Genomic DNA, 19,852 nt, shown 5'->3' on the forward strand with positions numbered 1-19,852 from the left:
CACTGCTGTAGATGGCATACTGCCCTCTGTGGCCCTTCGGTCTGACCTCTTATAGCCATTTGTATTTACTAATTTACGGAAGGTATCAAAACTCTAAAATATGATCATAGGTGTGTACAGAGAGTTGTACGTTATCATTTTATTCATTTTTTGTTTTGACTTGTAAGGTCCCCCAGAATAAACAGCAGCTCTTTGCTTATTCTCACTACCCTGGTGTGTGAAGTTGGAGAGGAAGGGGGCCAGGAGAATTTTCTAGGAATTTTCTCCCCTAAAATACTTCCTTGTGCGCTTGCTGGAAGCACAGTATGCTTTCTAACATCTGCATGTTGCAAGAGATCATCAAGAATGTGGTAAAAGACATAATTGAATGAATAAGAACATGGTAACAGCTGTATCTGAATCAGACCAAAGGATAATTTCTCTTGGCATCATCTCACACTCTTTAGTGCTTCTTGAACTGAAGGCTTATATTTTGCATCTTTGTGTGAACTAGAGGCTGGTGAACGTTCCTGGTGCCACTTCAGTGAATTGCTTTTTGAGCCACATCCATGCTTGTGCCATCCACTGCAGCCCGTGGCAGCGAGTTCCACAGTCTCATTATGATCTTTGAGGAAAACATCCTTCTGTTTTGTTTTATTTTGTTTTATGCTTGCTAACTGTAATACATACCTTTGATCATCCTGTCACCCTTTTCTTTATCCTTCTCTTGCTACTTTATCCTTTTAGGGATGAGATGACTGGAACCATATTCAATATTCAAGATGTTAGGTGGGCAATGGATTTATAGGGCAGCATGATGTTTTTTTCTGCTGTGTTCTCTGTTCTTTTGCTAATTTTTCCTCATATACCTTTTTCTTCTTGACAGTTGTTAAGGTTTTAGATAACATTTTCATAAAGCTGTTTCCAAGATCTCTTTCCCAAGCAACAGTTAATTTCACTGTGTGTTTATAGATTTCCCAGGGTACAGGCATGAGACCTTAGCTATTTAGCCATGAAAACAAGGCTAAATTGCAGGAGTGTTTTAGACTGTAAACATGATGATTGTTAGTAGAGTTTAATACTTGCTCAGTATTACTGTCAATTGTGTATTGTTCTGGGTTTTGTTATACCAGAGACTTCTCACATTGCTGTATGTGAGGCAGTGGGAATGTTTCCCACAGACCCCATCTTTTTAGTGGATCGGTGATCATTTTAGCAGAACATTAATTCTAATAAGAAAATCATTCAGGAAAGAGTTCATTCAGTGAGTTTTATCTGAGCGCATTTTGCTAATTCTGCCAACATAAGAGATCTCGTGACCCAGAACAAAGGAATCCAAACGAATGCATAATCCTCGCTGTATTAACTTGATGGAGATTTCATCCTGTAGTCGTCAATACCAAGTAGAGACGCGTGGCCCTTCAATTTGTTTTGGTGCTATTACTATCGTAGTAGTTGCTAAGTTGGAGTTTGGGAGCTTAACGAAGTCTGGAATTAAATAAATCACTTGAGGATTATTAAAACCTAGCTGTGAAAGATCTTAAAATAGGTGTTTCTAAAAGAAGTGCTGACAGAATAAACATAATACTGTAAGTGAACCATTCTAATCTCTGACTTTAAAACACTCTCTATCTTATATTTCAGTGTATTATTATTGAAAATTCCTTTATGGGCCAAAGAGAATTCAGTATCATATCACAAGCAAAGGGGTTTTTTGAATTAAGTGTTGAGTAGTATTTTTTCATGGGGTATGCTAATGAGGTCATTTGACTTTTTTCTTGTTAGTGTAAGATCTTGTTTTCAAATCTGTGGCAGCAATACAGTACAGAACCTCAGGGCTTTTTGAAGGTTTCTTGTTAACATAGTTTCTATCCTGTGCCAGTTTTCTCTCAGAAAGAGGTCTGTTCCTTACTAATTTTCACTGTATATTCTTAAGCAGAGTTTTCTTTGGACTTTTATTTTCTTTCCAGTCTCAGTCCTGCTAGCATATGAGGGATGAGAGATGGAAACATGGTTTTATTGTGAAGGGTAGTGACTACAATGAAAACGGAAGAAATATACTGAGTTTCCAGATTTCCCCTATCCTGAATTTCATTTTCCTTTGAGGCAGCTACTGTCAGGATGGTCCCAACAGTGTGCCTAGAGCTTTCCCTGTGTTTTCTGCCAGCTGTAATTCAGTGTTGCTCTTTTAAAGCAGAGCAGCTGTTCCCTGGCCCTACTGCACTGTGTCCCTCTCTTTCTCAGTCCGGGCAGGTGGAAGCACTGATCATCTCCCAGGCTCTCTGTTTCATTCCAGGTGAGATGAGGCTCCTTAAATCAAGGACCACTTAAAATAAGTGAGAACATAGGGACAACCTTGGCTACTAGATCGCAAGTAAGGAGGCTGAGTACGGGAACTAGTCTGAAAGATTGCCAAAACCTCGTCAATTGTTTGAAGGACACTTAGGGGACGTGATTTTATGTGCCTGTTTCGGAGAGTCATTACTCGAGCATATTGGCTTATGGAACCAGAAAGGAGCTGGACCTCTTTCATTTTCACTGTTCTCTCACTGCCTGGAACAGCTTAGAAATGTGAGTGTGCAAGAAAATGGACTAAATGCTCTTCCGATTGCTCCAATCCCCTTCACCCAGCTTATCTGGTGCACTCCAGGTAGCCTGATCTGGCCAGTTTGAAGTCTGTAAACCCTCTGTAGATTCAGTGGTGGACTCAAATATTCTTCTATGGCTAAATAACACCATTAAGAAAGGGAAAGCAAGTTATTTTGGGCAAGTTTTGTTGCAGTATTTTATAGCTGATATAATTACTAAGTCTTTGATTTTTTCTTATTTTCAGGGCATAGTCAACATCTTTAGATTTCTTCCCCGAGACCACAGAGTGACTGCAAAAGCCGACTGACAGCAGGGGATTTTTTAAAAATATTACTGGTCTTCTCACAAGTAAGTTTTTCTTCCTCAGTTTTGTTTTCTTCCCTGAGTTCCTGACTTGTATTTCCTCCCTGTATTTACTGTACAGACTGCTGCGTTCATCTTCCTGGCCAGGTGAATAGAATGAGTGCAAACCAAGTAGTATAACAGTGTTCTCAAGCTCTCATTTCCCAACGAGGCTGAAACCTATCAATATTACAAGATTAGTTAGGGTAGGCTCCAAGATTAGAAGAAAGAGTATTCAGTATTAAAAGGGATGATAGGATCAGGAAAAAGGGGTGAGGAAAAAGAACAAATACTGAAAGGAAGAGGAAGAGGATTCTTGCTGTTTATGAAGATGAACAGAAGACAAAGCTCTCGTATTTTCAGGATTTGTCCCACAGAGCTTCTTTCCGTTTTCCCATTGTTAAAGAAGAAGGTTTATATGAAACGACATTTTAAAAACAAAATCATTTCTGAACAATGTAGTCCACTTGTCCTAACTTCCCAAGTGGGGGATCTTATATTTAAAAAAAAAAAAATCCATTCCCACAGCCTGCTGCACCAGAACAGCAGTGAAGATTCTCATATTATTACCACACACCTTCATCTTTCTGTGGGGTTTCATATAACTACTGTAAAAATTGTTATTTGCTTCGTGCTGGAATATATTTCTCTTCAGTGCACCCCATGGATTCTATGAAACTCAGTACCTGGCTACAGCTGGCTCTGCTTTGTCAATCGTATTTGATCATCCTGTGCTGATAGGTAGTGAAATTTTAGGACACAATCATCTTTTGCCACTCTATATTTCTGGGATAAAGATAAAAAGGATACATTGAATTTAAGTCATATATTGTCTAATGTTTAATTACTTTATATATCATAATTAAGCAAGTTTAGCTACTTGTGATCTCTAGAATAAGGCATGATTCACATATAATATGACTATATAATATTCATAACGCATGATTGCATATATAAGAAGAAGAAGTGATATAAAGAATACATGCTATTCAATACCTTCTGACATAAACTAATAAAAATACTGGAATAAAAAACATTGGGTTTATATTATTTCTATTACTTAAACCTAATTTTATTAGAAGCTATAGACTGGACACCTGAAATTTCACACTCTACACAAGCCCATGAAACAGTAGAATTTCTGCTCTCTTTTTGTTGTATTAACAAGTACAAAAACAATTTCCTTCGTACTTATTTGCTTGCCTGCTCTCTAGGCATTTTGGCTCTGATCGTGTAGCCAAATGTGTGAGTCTTTATTTGGGATGTGAAAGCGAGACAGGTCATGGCTACAGTTTCTGGCTTCCCAGGAAGCAGAAGGATGGCATACACCGTGTTTTGCTGAGTGCGCTCTCTCCTGATTTTCTGCACTTTGGTGTGATTCACTTTCCTATCTGGACCATAAAGTGTCAGATGTGTGTGATAATAAGAGCCTCAAACTCTTCTTGGATTTGTCTCTAAGATGCGGGCTTGAAGAGCTGCCCTCTTCATCCTGAAAGGCAGACCTTAAGGAATCTGAGCCTGTTTGCCTCATCGTGACCCCAAGCCTAACTCCTGAATCTCTATGTGGCATTAAACATATCAAGACTTTGCGCAAAACTGTTTCTTCACTTCATCAACCCAGGATGTCAGTGAATCAATCTGGACACAGGAAAAGGAGGTTTTCTTTTTGAAAGGGGAGGGGGGGGAAAGGTTCTGCTTGGATTTAGGCAGATTAAGTGATTTTAACCAACAAAGAACATTTTGTTTTGAGGTATAAAGATGTGTAAAGGTAAAGGAGAGGGACAGGCAGGTTCACAGCATAGGTAGAAGCAGTGGTGGTCATAGCTGCTTTTGCTTTGCAGCCTGGAGCTGTGGTAATCGCCTGGGTAAGATCCATTTGCTCCCGGGTCAGTTCCCTCCTCTACTTAGTCGTATTTGAACCCAAATCCCTTACGGTACCTTTTAACTACCTTGGCTCTACAATACTCTCAGGCAGAGTATTTCTTAGAGTTTACTTTAATCTGTACAGTGTCCTCATTAAAACATTAGCAGTATGCAATGTCCACAGAAGACATAGGAAACTAGCAGGTCGTGAAGGATGCTGCGTGCGGAGTCAGAATTGAGCGAGGGTATTCATAGTGCGTTTCAACCAGGTTTCAAGGGCTGCAATTAGGCATAAGTTTTCAGCATTTTTCGGACAACCTGGAACCTGACAGAATGTTACTGTCAATGGGATTTGCAGATGATCGGAAGAGCCCAGGCCAGTTGCTCTAACAGGCAACCTGAGTTGCTCGGTAACCTCAGCCCATCTGAATAAGGTGAAATACTAAATTTAAGGCTAAAGAGTGCAAGCCACGTTAGGAGAGATAGGACATGTGCTCTGAAGAGCCCTAACCTGTGAGGGGAAAAAATCAGGAATCGCCAAAGATAAGCAACTCCGGTGTGACAATCAACTACATGAAATGAGAGTTGTTATTTTGGTGGTAAGTTTGGCTTTGGTGAGACCGATTCCAGAATACAGTGTTTTGGTGCCACTGCTTTAGGCAAGGATGCTGAAAAATTGGAGAGGCTCTGGAGAGAGCCACGGAAGTTATTAATACACTGAAGAGTATGTCTGTAACATATTTGAAGAGCTCAGTCTGCTTAAGATTTCTAAAAAGAAGCTGAGAGACGATTTGATGGCCCTTACCATGGAAGGAAAAAAGCACAAAACGTAATTAAAATCATTGCTGTCTTTCTTTTGTATATTTACTTTTTAATTAGTTTCCTGAAAAAGGGTTGATTCTTCTCAGTTGGGTATAATTAAAGTATTTTCGTTTTCTGCCACAGTATAGCAGTAAATAATAAAGTGGATGAGCTCACTTTTTTTGTAATCTAGACTGGCAAGTGCATTATTTCCAAAATAAGTGTGGGTAATTTCCTCTCTCTTTTTATTCTCACTTACAGTATTGATTGGCAGTGTATGTATTTCCCATGCTCAAAATGGCGATGGGGGAAAAAATCCTTGATTGCTATCGTTGGTCCTGTTCCACTGTTGCAAGAACATGATAGACTGGATTATTTTGACTGCTACTTAAATTAGGTACTTCTGTTTGTGAAGCTGGAGCTATATTAAGTTAGATTTAAGCAATTTTATAAAAGCTCATAATCTATCTATTCAGGTTCCTGGTTTTTACTTATCGTTATGTTAGAAACTGGTGAATGACATTTCACATTTACTAGATGCTTATTTGTTTTATTCATTACTTATACTGAGCTGGTTCTGGATGGAAATTGCAGGTTGATTAAAATTATATTAAATACATGAGGTACATATGGAAAGCATTTAAATTTCACTTATAAAACTGAGATATTAAGAAAAACAACCATTCTTTGTAGTGGCTAAAGAGAACTTGTTCGTTTCTGTTTACGGCATCCTGCCAGATTTTCAAATTAGCAGGTTTCAGCCTCTGTCAGGTAGCTTTTACCTACAGTAGAAAATAAGCCTTTCTGCTTTTATCAGCTCTCAAGAGATAGTTTTGCACGAACTAGATATCGAACAGAGCTAACTTGAGTAAAGTGAAGAAAATATCTTTTGTGCACCTGCAGAGGAAGCTGTAGCTAGCAAACTTGGACCTAACAATTCATCAGAGCCTGTTTTCTCCAGTTACTTACACTCTCCCAAGTCAGTGGTTTGATGTTTGGAAAAATGGTATGTAATATTTGAATGCTACCTGTTATTTCATGTAAATGAAATTATAAAATTTAAGAAGTTTGACAGAACATCGTTATAATTCCATGCTTAATTTTAAATAATCCTACCTTTAGATAAAAATATATATTTACTCTGAAAAAATACATATAATTTAATTAAAAAAAAATAAGCAAAATCCATTTTTGTAGTAAAAAGCAATGCATCAGTTTCTATCCAGGCTGCCTGCAGGACAACAGAAATTGAAGCAAACAGCTCCACTTTGCATTACCATTTGCAAACCCTTGAGGCGTTAAAGAATTGAAATGGTAACTTGCCTAAGGCAACAAGTGTGTTACATATGGATGTTGTTTTGTTTATTCTAATAAAGATAACAAAAAAGCAAAATGCTGTGCATTACCTTTGTGAAAATAAACAGAATTCTTATCAGAAAGAGGAAAAAAAAGTATTTATTTCTGTTGAGAGAATTACAGAATCAAATTATATGGACACAGTTTTTAAAGACAAGGTATCATCCAGGTAACTACACTGAAGTTAGGTTTGATAGGGCTAATTGTGGGTTTCCAAGATAACCTTGAAATCGTATAGATTCTCATATTTCATATATGTTATGCCACGCATATCATAGCAGAATTAAGTGCATTTTCCTAGAAACAAGTTATACAATATGCAGAAAAAAGAAGCTAAATATGTTTGGTCTCTTTCCTAGAAATACATTTCAAAGGTGAGGCGTCTCTCCAGCTCTTTAATACAACAGTCTGTTCAGTCGAGTGTAATGGATTTAGTTTCAGATAGTTTTTGGAGATTTCTAGCTGCCTTGCTGCAGTATGGAGCTGAATGGCATCTTAATCTTTGTTATAGGCAACAGCACAGGAAAATTTAGAGGAAAGTAGGAAGGCTATAACTAAAAACCATTAGCCTCTGACCCGACAATTGTACAGTAACAAGTGCAATTATGCAGACGAATGGGGTTGATCACAATCTCATTTCTGCACGGCCTAACAGTTGCTCAGGATAGGATATTGCTGAATAAATAGATATTCCTTTGATATTGGCAGGGATTTGTTTGCCCACAAGTTTCACAGGTGAAGGCGTGAATAAAAATGAAGGGTCACAGCTGTGTGGTTGGGAGAGCAGCGGAGGGGACAGATGAACAAGAGAGGCAGTTTTAGGGAACCTCAGATCAGGTGGAAACCCGGGTACTGCGGTGCTGGGAGACCCTGTGCTGAGGGTGCTCGGGGCGTTGCATGGGGACGGGAGGGCAGGCCCTGCTGCGCTGGTGGGTGCCCTACTCATCATCCTCACAGCTGCTCTCTCTCTCCTCTTGATGTTCAGAGATCTTGTGGGCTTTAGAAATGCAGTCACCTTAGACTCTTCCTCCAGTTAATGTAGGGAAGGAGCCCTGGGAGGCCTGGACCTCGAGGGCATGTGGTCTGTTTACGATCTGTGCAGGCCCTTGGAGGTGTCTGTTTCTCTCTGTTTTTTGCCGAAGGCACCTGTTCTTCGAAACCTGGCACTTTGGCTGAGTGCACTTCTGTCCTTACTTCTGCAGCTGAACTGGGTGATCTCTGCTGCTTTCGGCATGCAGGCTGCTGCTGTTCCTCTCCAACCCCGCGGCACGTGGAGGGAGCCGCGCACGTTCCCCGGGCGCCTCAGCCCGCCTTCCAGCAGCTCCTCCAGGGCTGGCCCTCGCTGAATGGCTCTAGCAAATGGCTGCAAATTCCTAAGCCCAGAGAATTTGGGACACTCGGTCGGTGTCCTTTTAAGGAGGGGTATCACTTCCAAAGCATGAGTCTCGCACTCAGATAAGACGTGGCAGACGTAGTTCAGCTTAACGGTGGATTTGGCTAAATGCAGTCTTCCGTAGCTCAGATCAACATTAATTTTATTTATGTTGTTGTATTAATAATAAGGATAAAATTCTTAGCTAGTTAAGAGATAACCAAACATATATACAAACACATTCTTTGCCTGTCTTGGCAGGGTGTGAATGGGCAACGAGCCAGAAGTACAGTTCATTAGGAAAGAACCAAGCCATTTAATTACCCTAAGAAAACTGTCTCCCTTAATTTTTTGTTTTACTTTTTTTTTTTTCTGCTCGTCTCTGTACTTTTCCTCCTATTTGCTGAGCAGTAAAAGAGCAGAGCATCTGCCTCCTGGCTTAGCATCTTCATCAGGCTCAGGGAATTCAGAGAAAAAAAAGAAAATATATATTTACAATGACGATGACAGTGAATTATTCTATGCTGCTATAGGGAGCTATGCTGTTCAAAAAAAAGAGCAGATTTCAATTTGAATGCTATTTGTTTTATAATAGAGACTTTCCTTTTCTTCTCCCTCCTACCCTGTAAAGGTCTCATTCAGGGTATTCAGTCCTAGCCAAAAGGTCACTGTGGTAGGGAGCCCTCCCTCCCCGGACTGACACCTCTGCATGGCATAGGTAGAGCTCTCTTTTTGAGGCTGAGATCTGTCTGACAGGAAAACTCAGCTCCCCGCAGCACACATCAGCTCCCCTCCTCAAGGTCAAGTGCATCACCCCTGGGTGCTGCCCCAGCCCTGCCAGGAGAGGGAAGGGCGATGACAGCAGCCCTGGTGGCTCTCACCGTATGCCGCCTGGCATCCTGGCCAGCCTTTCCGTTGCACTGTAATGGTAATCTAAATGCATTCAGTCTCTCTCTGACAGGTAGTTGCCTCTAGATATGTGATTTTCGGTTTTATTTAATTTCTCAGCCTGGTTATTTAATGTTTGTATTCGTATACATATTTGTTACTGTGGGCACTTGGCTTTGACAAGACGTTGGTGAAGTAGCGTATCCTGGAATATGAAGCAGTGAAATGGCTAGGTTCATTCAGACCAAATTTTGATAGCCACAATCACAGTTAATAATATGTTTAATCACAGTTTTGTGTTATGGGATGCCGTGGGAGTTCTTGCACAGTGAGATTCAAATCTGCCTGAGTAATGCTGGTCCTGTGCTTCGCTCCGTGGCCCTGGGAGAGGATGTGCAGGAAGGCTGTTGCCACTCCATCTTGGCCTGTGAATCAGTGTGAGACAAAATAACTAGTATGAAAAGCAGAAAAAGGGCTTGATCCCAGAACTGCGCAACTTGGTGAATTCACTGGTTTGGGACGAGAGACCTTCCTCCTCCACTAGATATGTAGATTCTGAGCAGGACAGAGTAGGAAAGCGAAAACCAGAAGGGCATTTGAGCTGTAGAAAGGACAGTCTTAGACACCAGGCAGATGGGTTTGTTGAGAGCCTGCCTGTAGTGCGAGAACTGGCTGTGAGGAGCAAAGGGATGCTTTTCTGCCATGAAGTAGGTATTTTCATACTCCCTAAATTAAGCTGTGCTTACATGTCTTTACAAACATCTGTCTTTCTTTGCTTGTCTTATAAGAACTCAGACCAGCTGCAGGAACTCGTTAGTCATAGGGAAACAGTGAAGATATTTGAAGAAAATGAGCAAAAAAGCCCAATATACATGTGGGCAAGAGCTCTGAGGTGATAGAATATAAAGAAAGCAAACGAATCTTAGGGATCGTGGCTGCCGATGCCTGGCATGCTTCTGCTCGGCATGTGCAAAGTGAGATTTGGGGCAAATCTGGGAACAACAACAGAGCACAGGGCATAACATCAGGGCAACCGCTGCCAAAACTCAAATCTGTATTCCAGAGGAACAAGGTGGGGCTGGTGCTATTTCTTTTGTACTGCCACGGAAGAGAACAGAATAGAGATGCTGGGGATGTGACTCTTGTGAGGCAGTGAGAGCGCACATACCTAAATGACCAGAAAGGGACTATATTCAGTCCCCAGCAAATTAAGAACATGTATTCATTATGCTTGTAATGATAGTATGTTTTATAACATTGCACTTAAGCAATTGTAATTTCAGTTTTATGGAGCAAAAAGTGCAATCTCTAAGATATAGCTTTTAAGTAGTGGATTTAATTGACAGTGCTTGAAAAATATTAATGGCTGTTCATTAGTAGGTATTGTCTCTTCCCTTATCCTACATGATTGTTTTAATTTAAACTAGCTCTTTGCCTTGCATATAGAATTATTGACAAAAATATGTCTTTCTTCATCAAATGATTAGCTAAATCGTCCTTTTATTTACAAGCAGTGCTGTGTCCCTATGCCCTAAATCTTGCTAGTTGGAAGAGTGGGAGGGAAAGCAATTTAATTAAGTTAACTTTATTGACCCACTGGAGCTGTTGTTTAATAGCATGGCTCCCTGGAGTGCAGTGCAGGTAAATTGAATGAATGCCACAGAATATCACTTCCCTGCATTGCATATTTCAAACCTTTGCCAGGCAGTTTGGGATGAGCAGCCAATCAGCAAAAAGGTTTTTCCACCCTTGCTAGCTGGGATGGCGTTTCCCATTATGCTCAGAACAATGTGCCGAGTGTCACCGAGTCGCTCCTGTGAGTATACTGAGAAGAATAAGCTGTGATTGTGTGTTGTGTTCAGCCGTTGTGTTCAGAGGACAGCTCTGTGGATTGGCTCTTCAGCCATGTCTCAAAAAATACCTTTTTATGAAGGAGGAAAACTAGCATGTGAGTCCGAATGAAAGTGCTGTGAGTAAACTATTTAATATTAAAACCTCAATACAGTCATTCTGCAGGGGAAATCAGAGCCCAGAAAGATAATAAGAGATGTCTTCCAGAGCTGCATTTGTCACTAAATGCTGGGGAACGGAATGACGAACAGCAAAACTTCTTTGTTAAATTTTTAAGACTGATAAAATAAAAGCTAAAAAGACTTTTGCAATGTTTCGCATAGATATTAGTGCTTGGTACTGTTTCAGTTATTGCTTCTGTTGTTAAAATCATTGTCCAAATGTTTTATTAATCTATAAAATGAATACAACAGCTGTTCTGCAGTTGACTGGTACACTATCCCCTTTGCTGTGCTATTCTTCAGTACTGTCCACTGGGTGGTAAAAGCCAGTATTTCAGTCTATTGCTCCTGTATTCCCAATCACTTTTTTTAAAGTAAAGATAGATCAGCAGTTGTACAAAGTAACAGCAGCTTCATATAGTTTTTAACCCTTGCAGAATTTAATATTTCTCTGGTTGGAATCGAGACCCAAAGATCCAGTCCTACAGCTTTGCTCAAAGAATTAAATACAACAACTCAGCTGTTTTTTTTTTTTTCTCTAGAAAATAGTAAGTGCAACTTTCATTACAATTTATAAATTTTGTCCTATTTTCTTCTGCTGGAAGGCACGTATAATTCCATGTTTTGGATTAGTTTGTGTGTATTTTTTCATTTGTATATGTGAAAAGCTGTTTCTTGGCTTCAGACCAATGTTCTTTATGTTAAAGGCACATCAGTTAAGAGGGGTGGGTTTGAAGGGGAGAATCATTGTATTTTATTGTGCTGACCAAAATAGTTGGGAGAAGCAGAGGAGTATTCAAACACAGAAGTCCTTCTTTAGGTCTGACTTGGGTGTCTTTAAGCAATCACATTTTAAAGTATCACAGCTGTCCTCACTACCTCGCCCATATGCCTTGACTAAAAGACGGGTCCGTGCACACAGTGGCCCTGTGCCGCTGGAGCCAGGCAGAGGCTGGTGGCGTTGGCCTCAGCTGGTACAGGCTGGCCAAATTCTGCACAGCTTGGCAGTGGCCGGGCTGCGCTGCTTGCGGCGCGAGCCTGTGGCGGCACTGCGGGGGACTGAACCGAAGCGATCCCAAGGTAAAGCCCCATTTGCTAAGGGTGAGACCAACCCTCTTTTAAAACATCCTTTTTGCTCCCTTTGGGGGAGCTATCCCTTGGGGTAGTCTCCTTCAGGTCCCCTCCTGACGTTTATGTCCCGATATGCCACGTATAGTCTCAGAAGTGGCACCAAACATTTTAAAAGTACAAACCCAGTCTAGGTGCAACCTAGAAAAATCCAGCAGTTCCCAGTCTGATCCTCTGTTCGGAGCTCTGGCATAGCGCCGAGTGGGTGCAGAGCCACCCTCAGCTGCAGAGACGAAATTCAGAAGTGAAGATTGCCTTTAATTCAGTGTTAGGTTAATATGGCTTTTGGCAGGCAATGTGGGTGTGTATTTATGCAAAAGGAAGATGTCTTGCATGAGTAATTCTGAAAAGTTTACTAACTGATATTCTCCAGCACTCTGCTCCGTTGTCTTCGTTATACGTGTGTTTTGGCAGCTGCTGTTTAAAGTCTGTACTGCATATTTGTAAGAGAAGTGCCATTTCTGTGCTGAGGGTTGGCTCTGAGAGCCTGGCTCTGAGTGCTGCCCCTGTGGTTGCGCTAGTGGAGTGGCTGGCAAGATTGCTCCCTAGCCTGCAACCCACAAAACTGGCCAAGCCAACACAGATGACCAGTTCAAACCACTTAAAATAAACTGGCTGATTTTGCCTCAAGCAGTTTAGAGAGTGTTCATGTTGCAGCTATGGGCAGAGCGAGGAGCATCAGGGAGAAGTAATATTGCCAAAGCGGTGTAATGTTGTTTGCAGAGTGAATGTTGTCTATTCCCTGAGCCTTAAACACTTTGTGCCTAGGAGAAGACAGCAGAAGTGGCTGTAGCATGTCTGGGTCTAGCAGACTTGTATGCAGGTGTGATGCTAAGCATGCAACAATATGTAGCCTCATGTGCAAATTTCCCTTGTTTGCACTGATATTCAAACATGCATTCACCTTTTTTCCCCTTCTAAAGACTAAAAGCTGACCTATGGTAGGGTTTGGGTGTTTTGTTTTATTTTTTCACTTCATGTTAATTGATTTGTTAATTTATTTAAGTAAACAGAGATCGGTGAGGATGTGTCAAACCTTTGTTCCAGGAGACAAAAGTTTGTTTTGGAGTAGAGCCTAGCCTCTAAGTCAACCAATTAGAAACAGCAGTTGATGAGGAGGTGCTGTGTGGATCTCAGCAGCTCACAGAGCCTAACTTGGCAGTAGATAGATAATGTTCCATAATCCCACCTATGGAGAGGCCTAAGGAACTCAGCGAGTTCAGTTGGCTAATTTGCTAGGAAATCCCTGATGATTACTCCGGATGGCAAGCTGAGTATACGTGGAAGATAATATGGTCTGGACACCTCAGGGGGAGCCTAGACGTTAAACAGGGTTGATTCCTTTCTTTTTGTCCTCTGGAATCAGATATCTGTTGCTGCAATATCTAAGTGGGTCGTCTGCCTTACAGTGCACTTACAGTGAAAGGACTGCAATGTCATCGTGGCAAGGAAACAGGAAGATCAATTTTCTTCTGCAAAGTGTATTGTCAATAAAATTACCGTTTAAATTATCTACAGGTAGATGACAATAACCATTATTAGTGGAATTAACAAAAGAAGTAGAGGAAGAAATGTAGTTTCTCACGTTGGAAGTTGCTTATGAGGATTTATAAATCCCACTGTTTGCATTTCTCCCAAATTAAGGGAGTTTGAATAAAATCACTGAGAGAAAATATATATGGAACCTTGTGCCCTTGCATTTAGAGTAGCATTGCTAAACCTCAACCACAGGAGCGAATAAAACATTAAGAAAGAAAACTTGTTAATATAAAACAAAGGAACTCTGAAGGGAAGTCTGTAGTACACTGAGAATGGAAGTATTCTGAATTAAGAAACTACTTCAAAAGTACATCACTCAAGTCACAGGAGATATTTTAAAGACATTCGCTGAAGCATGAAAGGCCAGTAATAACCAACATCACAATTTCTTGTCTGAGAACAGGAATTTAATAGTCATTTCAGTATTTGATTTTACGATCATCATTTCTGTCCCTCAGCTGTCTTCTGCATCCAGGATATTAGATGTGAGGAGAGTTGCAATTTAGGCCAGGAAACGGATCGAGCAGTTATTCTGCGTCTGAATTCTGTGTTTTCTTTCCCACGCGACCATGGTAGCTTTGGGAAATCCACTTCTTTCTGTATGTTACTGTTACTTTTCTTATGGAAGGTGGTCAAACGGCACTATGAAATATCAAGATATACTGTTGAAAAACCTACCCTAGATTAATGTTATAGGAGTGCATCTCTGAAATACAGATCTAAAAACAGCTTCTGTACCTTTCTGTAGTGGTCGCTTAAATATATTTTGAACTGGGATATTTAGCAAGTGTTACTGGAGCAGAGAGTTCCAGCACAGCTGCTAATACAGACCATGACAGGAGATGATGCTGGCTTTACTGTGCCATGCCCACCAGTGGCTCAGCACACATGTGCTAGCTGCTCCATAGAAAGCCTCCTCTCAGCTCTGTTTGTCATCAGGTGGAGCTCCCCACTGAGTGTCTTCACTATACAGGATTATGGACCTGTTCTCTACTTACAGGGATCCAGGTTAGCTGAGCCAGAGAGTGAGTGCCCATACTGCTCAGTCCTACCTGTGTAGCAAAGTTCAGGTCAGCACTGCAGTAACCCAGTTTAGGACTTGCAGCGCTCAGGGGTGAATTCCATAATTGTAACCCATGAATCTACAGTAAGGTGTGTGCTGTGAAGTGCTTCATAGGGTATTGTGGGATAACATGGGCATCTGGCCCAAACCTCTTGTGCTGTGAATCATGAACACAGTAAAATAGAACATCTCTGGCTCTCCATGCAACCTGCACGCTCACAAAATAGATATGGACATCAACTAGGAAAGTTCCCTCAGAATTGTCCGAGAGATTTTGGTGAATTTCATAAATACGGAGTATGAGAGACACCAAACACGCATGGAGGTTCTCAAGGGTCCAGTACAAAGGCTGAGACACTCTATTAGGGTGTAGTGTGAAGTAGTCCATCAGCACCCTCACTAAGCTTTAAAAACTGCTTTCTTTTTCCTCTTCTATCTCCTACTAATTCTGGGAGCTCAGGAGTTCTGTTGGCCAGACAGAAGAGTGCCTCACCTTTTCCTTAACTACATGGTGTTTTGGGGGAAGTGTTCATTAAATTAACTTACTCTCTACTACTTTTGCTCATGGAGGAGTACCTCAATGTGAGAGTACCTGCTAGAATAAGGTTGTTGATTTGGATGCCAAAGCTTGCAATTAAAGTGCCATTTCAAATCAGCTCTTCCTCTGTGGATGGCAGTATGGAAATACTAAATGCAAGCAATGCCGAAAGACTTTTTAAGGGCTCTTGTGCTTCATATTGTCACCAGTCATACAGTAGAAATTGCAGTTTAGGCTGTCTCAGTGCCAAAATGGCACCATTACCATGGGAGAACTCGGTTGGATACAAAACAAACAATTAAAACTACACCCAGAGAGCATTTTGGAGCAGAAATGAGACCATCCTTTTTAAAAGTCTGTATGTTTTTGTACAGCTGTTATCTAATGATGCTTGTTCTTCAACACAGAGAAAATAGATGAGGAAACCTTATTTTGCCCTCTCCTCCCTAAGAGCTTTCCAGAGTACCACTTCTGCGTATACCCACTTTTCACTTCAGGCAAGTCCAGAGTGTGGGAAGAAACTGAGTTTTATGGGATTTCAGTCACGTTGGCTGTTGTCGTCTCACACACATCATGTGATATAACGGCAACAGTACTTGTCAGCCTGAAGAAAGAGCAGCTATAAGCATAAATGGTATTTGGGTAGCTGAACAAGCAAGGTCCGGTTGCTTAGTTCCCACTATATGAATCAGTTTTTCAAAACTGCCTAACTTCTAGTGACCCCACCTTTCAGAAATAGCTTTGCACTCAGCAAGCCCCATTTCTGACCTAACGAGATTTTTCGAAAGAGGTCATAGCCCGTGTTTTGACAGCCTCTTCCAACAGCCTCATGATTTGGGGCTTGATTTTGTAATGCTAAATTCAAGTTTCCACAACAAAGTCCAAGGTGTACAGGATCCAGTGCTGCCTACTACTGATCTCTACTCTTATTCTTGATGCTGAACTCCTTTAAAAATCTGCCTTGCGTTTTGCATTTTCAGTAGCTCAGTTTTTATTCCATGGGAATGCCTTGGCGGGTCATGTTTTATTTTCCGTCCCTTTCCTTCCTGCTTCTCTGGAGATGGTTGCTTTCCCTTGCCTGTGGGTAGGGCTGCGAGGAGAAGCATGGATGTGGATGTGCATTCAACACCCTTTCTTCTTTCCTGTGTCAGGCAACGGGGGTGTGCATTTCTGTATCATCTCAGCAAGTAGTTTTCCCTCCTCCTTTTGCAGATCAATCCCTTGCCTTTGTCTCCCTTCCAAGTCAGGGGGCGGTGATGTGTTCAGCTTTGCATTCGCGAAGGAGGAGGACTGCATCATTCTCAGGATCCAAACAACGGGTATTGCCTTCAGTAGGCAGCATAAAAAGTCAGATACAGGGTGATCTTTACTCATTGCTGTACACTGGCTTTGTATGTCAACGCTGCTTTCCTGATTTCAGATGTTATCGGCCCAAATTGACTCTGAAACTTAGAGCAAACCACTCTTCTTTTCATTCTCATAATTGCTATACCAGATATATGTACAGACCTTGAGGATTTACTTTTTCACTCCAGATGAGCAGTGCCAAGTGAAATAAGGATTCTAAATTATCTACCCCTTCTTCTTGTGAGAAGAAATAGTTCATTATCAGGTATTAACAGAATGGAGATACCTCACATACGAGTTGAAAAAGTTACCGTGATCAGTTAAATTAATCATAAATTTAATCCTAATAAAATGATATGTGTACATGTAGAGTACACATATAGTGTCTATGTCATTTATATGTGTAGTGTATGCATGTATACATATACACACGTATGTGTAGTAAGTGGTGTAAATATACTATCTTTATTATTTATTTGCACTTTTCCTAATTATTTGAGTAATGTCCATATTTCCTCTGAAACTTTTGCCTAGAGTAAAGAAGTAGGACCCAGCCGGAGTAGCTCAGGTTCAAACAAGTTCTGAACACCTTCACAATTAGTCCTGTGGTGGTCCAGAAGCATTGGTACATATTAAAAAAACCCTAATGTTTCCCATTAAGAAAAGTATATGAGTATTTATTGGATTGGTGTTGTAAACCAAACGAGAGATTTTGGAACAGAGATTTTTGTTCAGAGAAAATGGCACACGTGGTAATAACCAAATGATATAAAATTGAAAAGAATAACAGAAAAAGTATCTAGGAGACAGAAAAATAAAATTTCAGGTTATGCCTTGGTGATAGTGGATAATGTGATAGTGGCTAATTCTAGAAAACCCTGCTTTTTAGTAACCCTAAAACATGGGTGAAACATGGCTTTCTTTAGCCTTATGTCTAAAGCACAATTTAATTACATGCTGTGTTGGGAAAGTTTATTCATATTATAATTTTTTGACATTTATTGATTTTTCTGTAAAGAAAAAAAATACTGTGGGCCATAAGTGATATCAGTGTAAACTGCACAATTTTGCGGGTTCCTCACATTTCTGATGTGAAAGGGCAGACCATTGCTATATTACTTTTCTATCCTGATCACTATAAGATTTATGGAAAGGCTTGTCTCAGTCCCTCTAGCCCATGCACTGTTATTCCTGAAAATTGCACTGATTACTGGAAGAAAATCCCTTGAGCTGCCCCCAGGTTTCCATAGAGGCAACAAAGCCTCCCTGTTGCACAAATGAGGTTACTACAGGTACTGAGAAGACTCTTGGAATAGAGGTAACAAGAGCAGAGTTGTATCCAGGTGCACCTAAGCCACATTTCATGGTTGTGGAACATGACCAGTTACCCCTGAAGCCAGCGGAAAGTGTCACTTTGATTTCAGTTGGCTTCTACAGAGGCAGCATTGCACTAATAAACTGGTGTTCTTTCATTAATCACCAGAGACTTAAACATTTTGTCACACTAGTTTTACACAGTGAACAGAAATCATTTCAGATTTTTTACAATACAGAGTCTACTAAGACATACTTGTTTGAAGAGAGAAGTTTGCTGTGAAGGTCCTTCTCTGGGTGCTTTTCAAGGATGGGATTTCAAAGATTTTTCTTTGGCTGGTATCAGCAGCCTCCATGTAGAAAGGTGATTGATAGAAAGGCAGATTAAGGTAATCTCAGCAATTTATGTCTCTGTATCCATGGTGTAGCCTTCCATGGAGAACTAATGGGGACCTGTTGTAAAGAGGGAGAAGAATTTGGAGGAAGTCCTCACAGTTTTTCATGCATTAAATACTTCTGGGCATGCTTGACTGCTGCATTATCCTTGTAACGTATCCGGGTGCTTGGCCTTGTGGAGTGGCTGAGAGAATGGGAGGAAGAAGAGGTCCTATTCAGCTGGCCTAATTTCCATGTAAGCTCCTGTGTTGGGTGTCACCTAAAGTTTTAGAGCCAACCAGGCAGAAAACACTAGTCAGGGAAATTAGTGTCCGTGTATAGTCCATGTGACTGTGGCTTATAGTTCATAAATAAATGATAGTATCCAGATGTAAGTAAACATTATGCCCCCACCTTCCTCTCAGACTAGTTCATTTATGCAAGACACAGTAAATCTAGGAATATTGATGGTGGCTCTTTAGCGTGTCAAGCTCACAGCTCTATTTGTGTGCTAGTTAATCAGTCACAGACTGTCATGGTACTCTGACTGGAAACACACAAAGTAGCTTGTTATTTTGTGTGTACTGATAGATTTTCTGTATTGCAGAATGCATATAATTTTGACTTATTCCCCTCTCCTTGAGTGCATGTTTTCCATTATAAGCAACTACTCAATCTTTTAGCAGTAATTGTTGATATTTTTAAAGATATGGATTATAATCAATATCTGGGAGTAATACTTATTGATTTGAAAAAAAAGTGAATTGAAATAAACAGCCGTTGCTACTCAGTGTGTTTCCATGTGGAGTGGATGCAATTGCCATAATTCTAGTTAAAAAAGAGGTTGCCTACATATTGGCCTATTTAAAGGGTTTTACATCTAAGCAAAAAAAAAAAAAAATCAGAGAGAGCAATCTTATGTTCTGTCTTGATATTTTCTACTTTTTATTTTAGATTCCACTCTATGGCTCTATTGTGGCAGAAAAGAAATACTTTCCTGTCTGTGATATCAGTGTATTTAGAAGCCCTAGGCCTTGCCCAGCAGAACAAGTTCTGATCAGTGGCTTTCATAATTTAAAAGGCAAATCCAGCACTAGGAGAGAAGAAGGAAGAATATTCTTTACAAAGTTTGACCCAGCATAATTTGTTTTACAACTCCAGCTGTCTCAGTAAGGCAACCGAACCATCTTCTTAACCACAGTGCTATAAGCGTTCCATTACAGCCAGGTGAAGGTAGGTGTCATCTCCTAATGTGGTTGAGGCAGATGATGCAAGCAAAGCAGGTTTGAACCCCTTACCCTTAGCAGGTTGGGAGAACTCTTAGGGAAGCTGTGAATTAATAGAAA

At 40.6% G+C, this 19,852-nt stretch overlaps 1 protein-coding gene across 5 annotated transcripts in view; it reads left to right on the forward strand.

Moving 5' to 3' along the window:
- The window catches only part of LOC112983031 (poly(rC)-binding protein 3-like), a 507,597-nt gene that overhangs the window by 331,453 nt on the left and 156,292 nt on the right, over positions 1 to 19,852 (forward strand). For all 5 annotated transcript variants that reach the window (XM_064506732.1, XM_064506736.1, XM_064506731.1 and 2 more), the window contains exon 7: positions 2,813 to 2,916. The gene's annotated coding sequence lies outside the window, so the exon portion shown is untranslated. The remainder of the gene's footprint in view (positions 1 to 2,812; positions 2,917 to 19,852) is intronic.

This window comes from Dromaius novaehollandiae, chromosome 2, assembly GCF_036370855.1.
Source record: "Dromaius novaehollandiae isolate bDroNov1 chromosome 2, bDroNov1.hap1, whole genome shotgun sequence".
NCBI lineage: Eukaryota > Metazoa > Chordata > Aves > Casuariiformes > Dromaiidae > Dromaius > Dromaius novaehollandiae.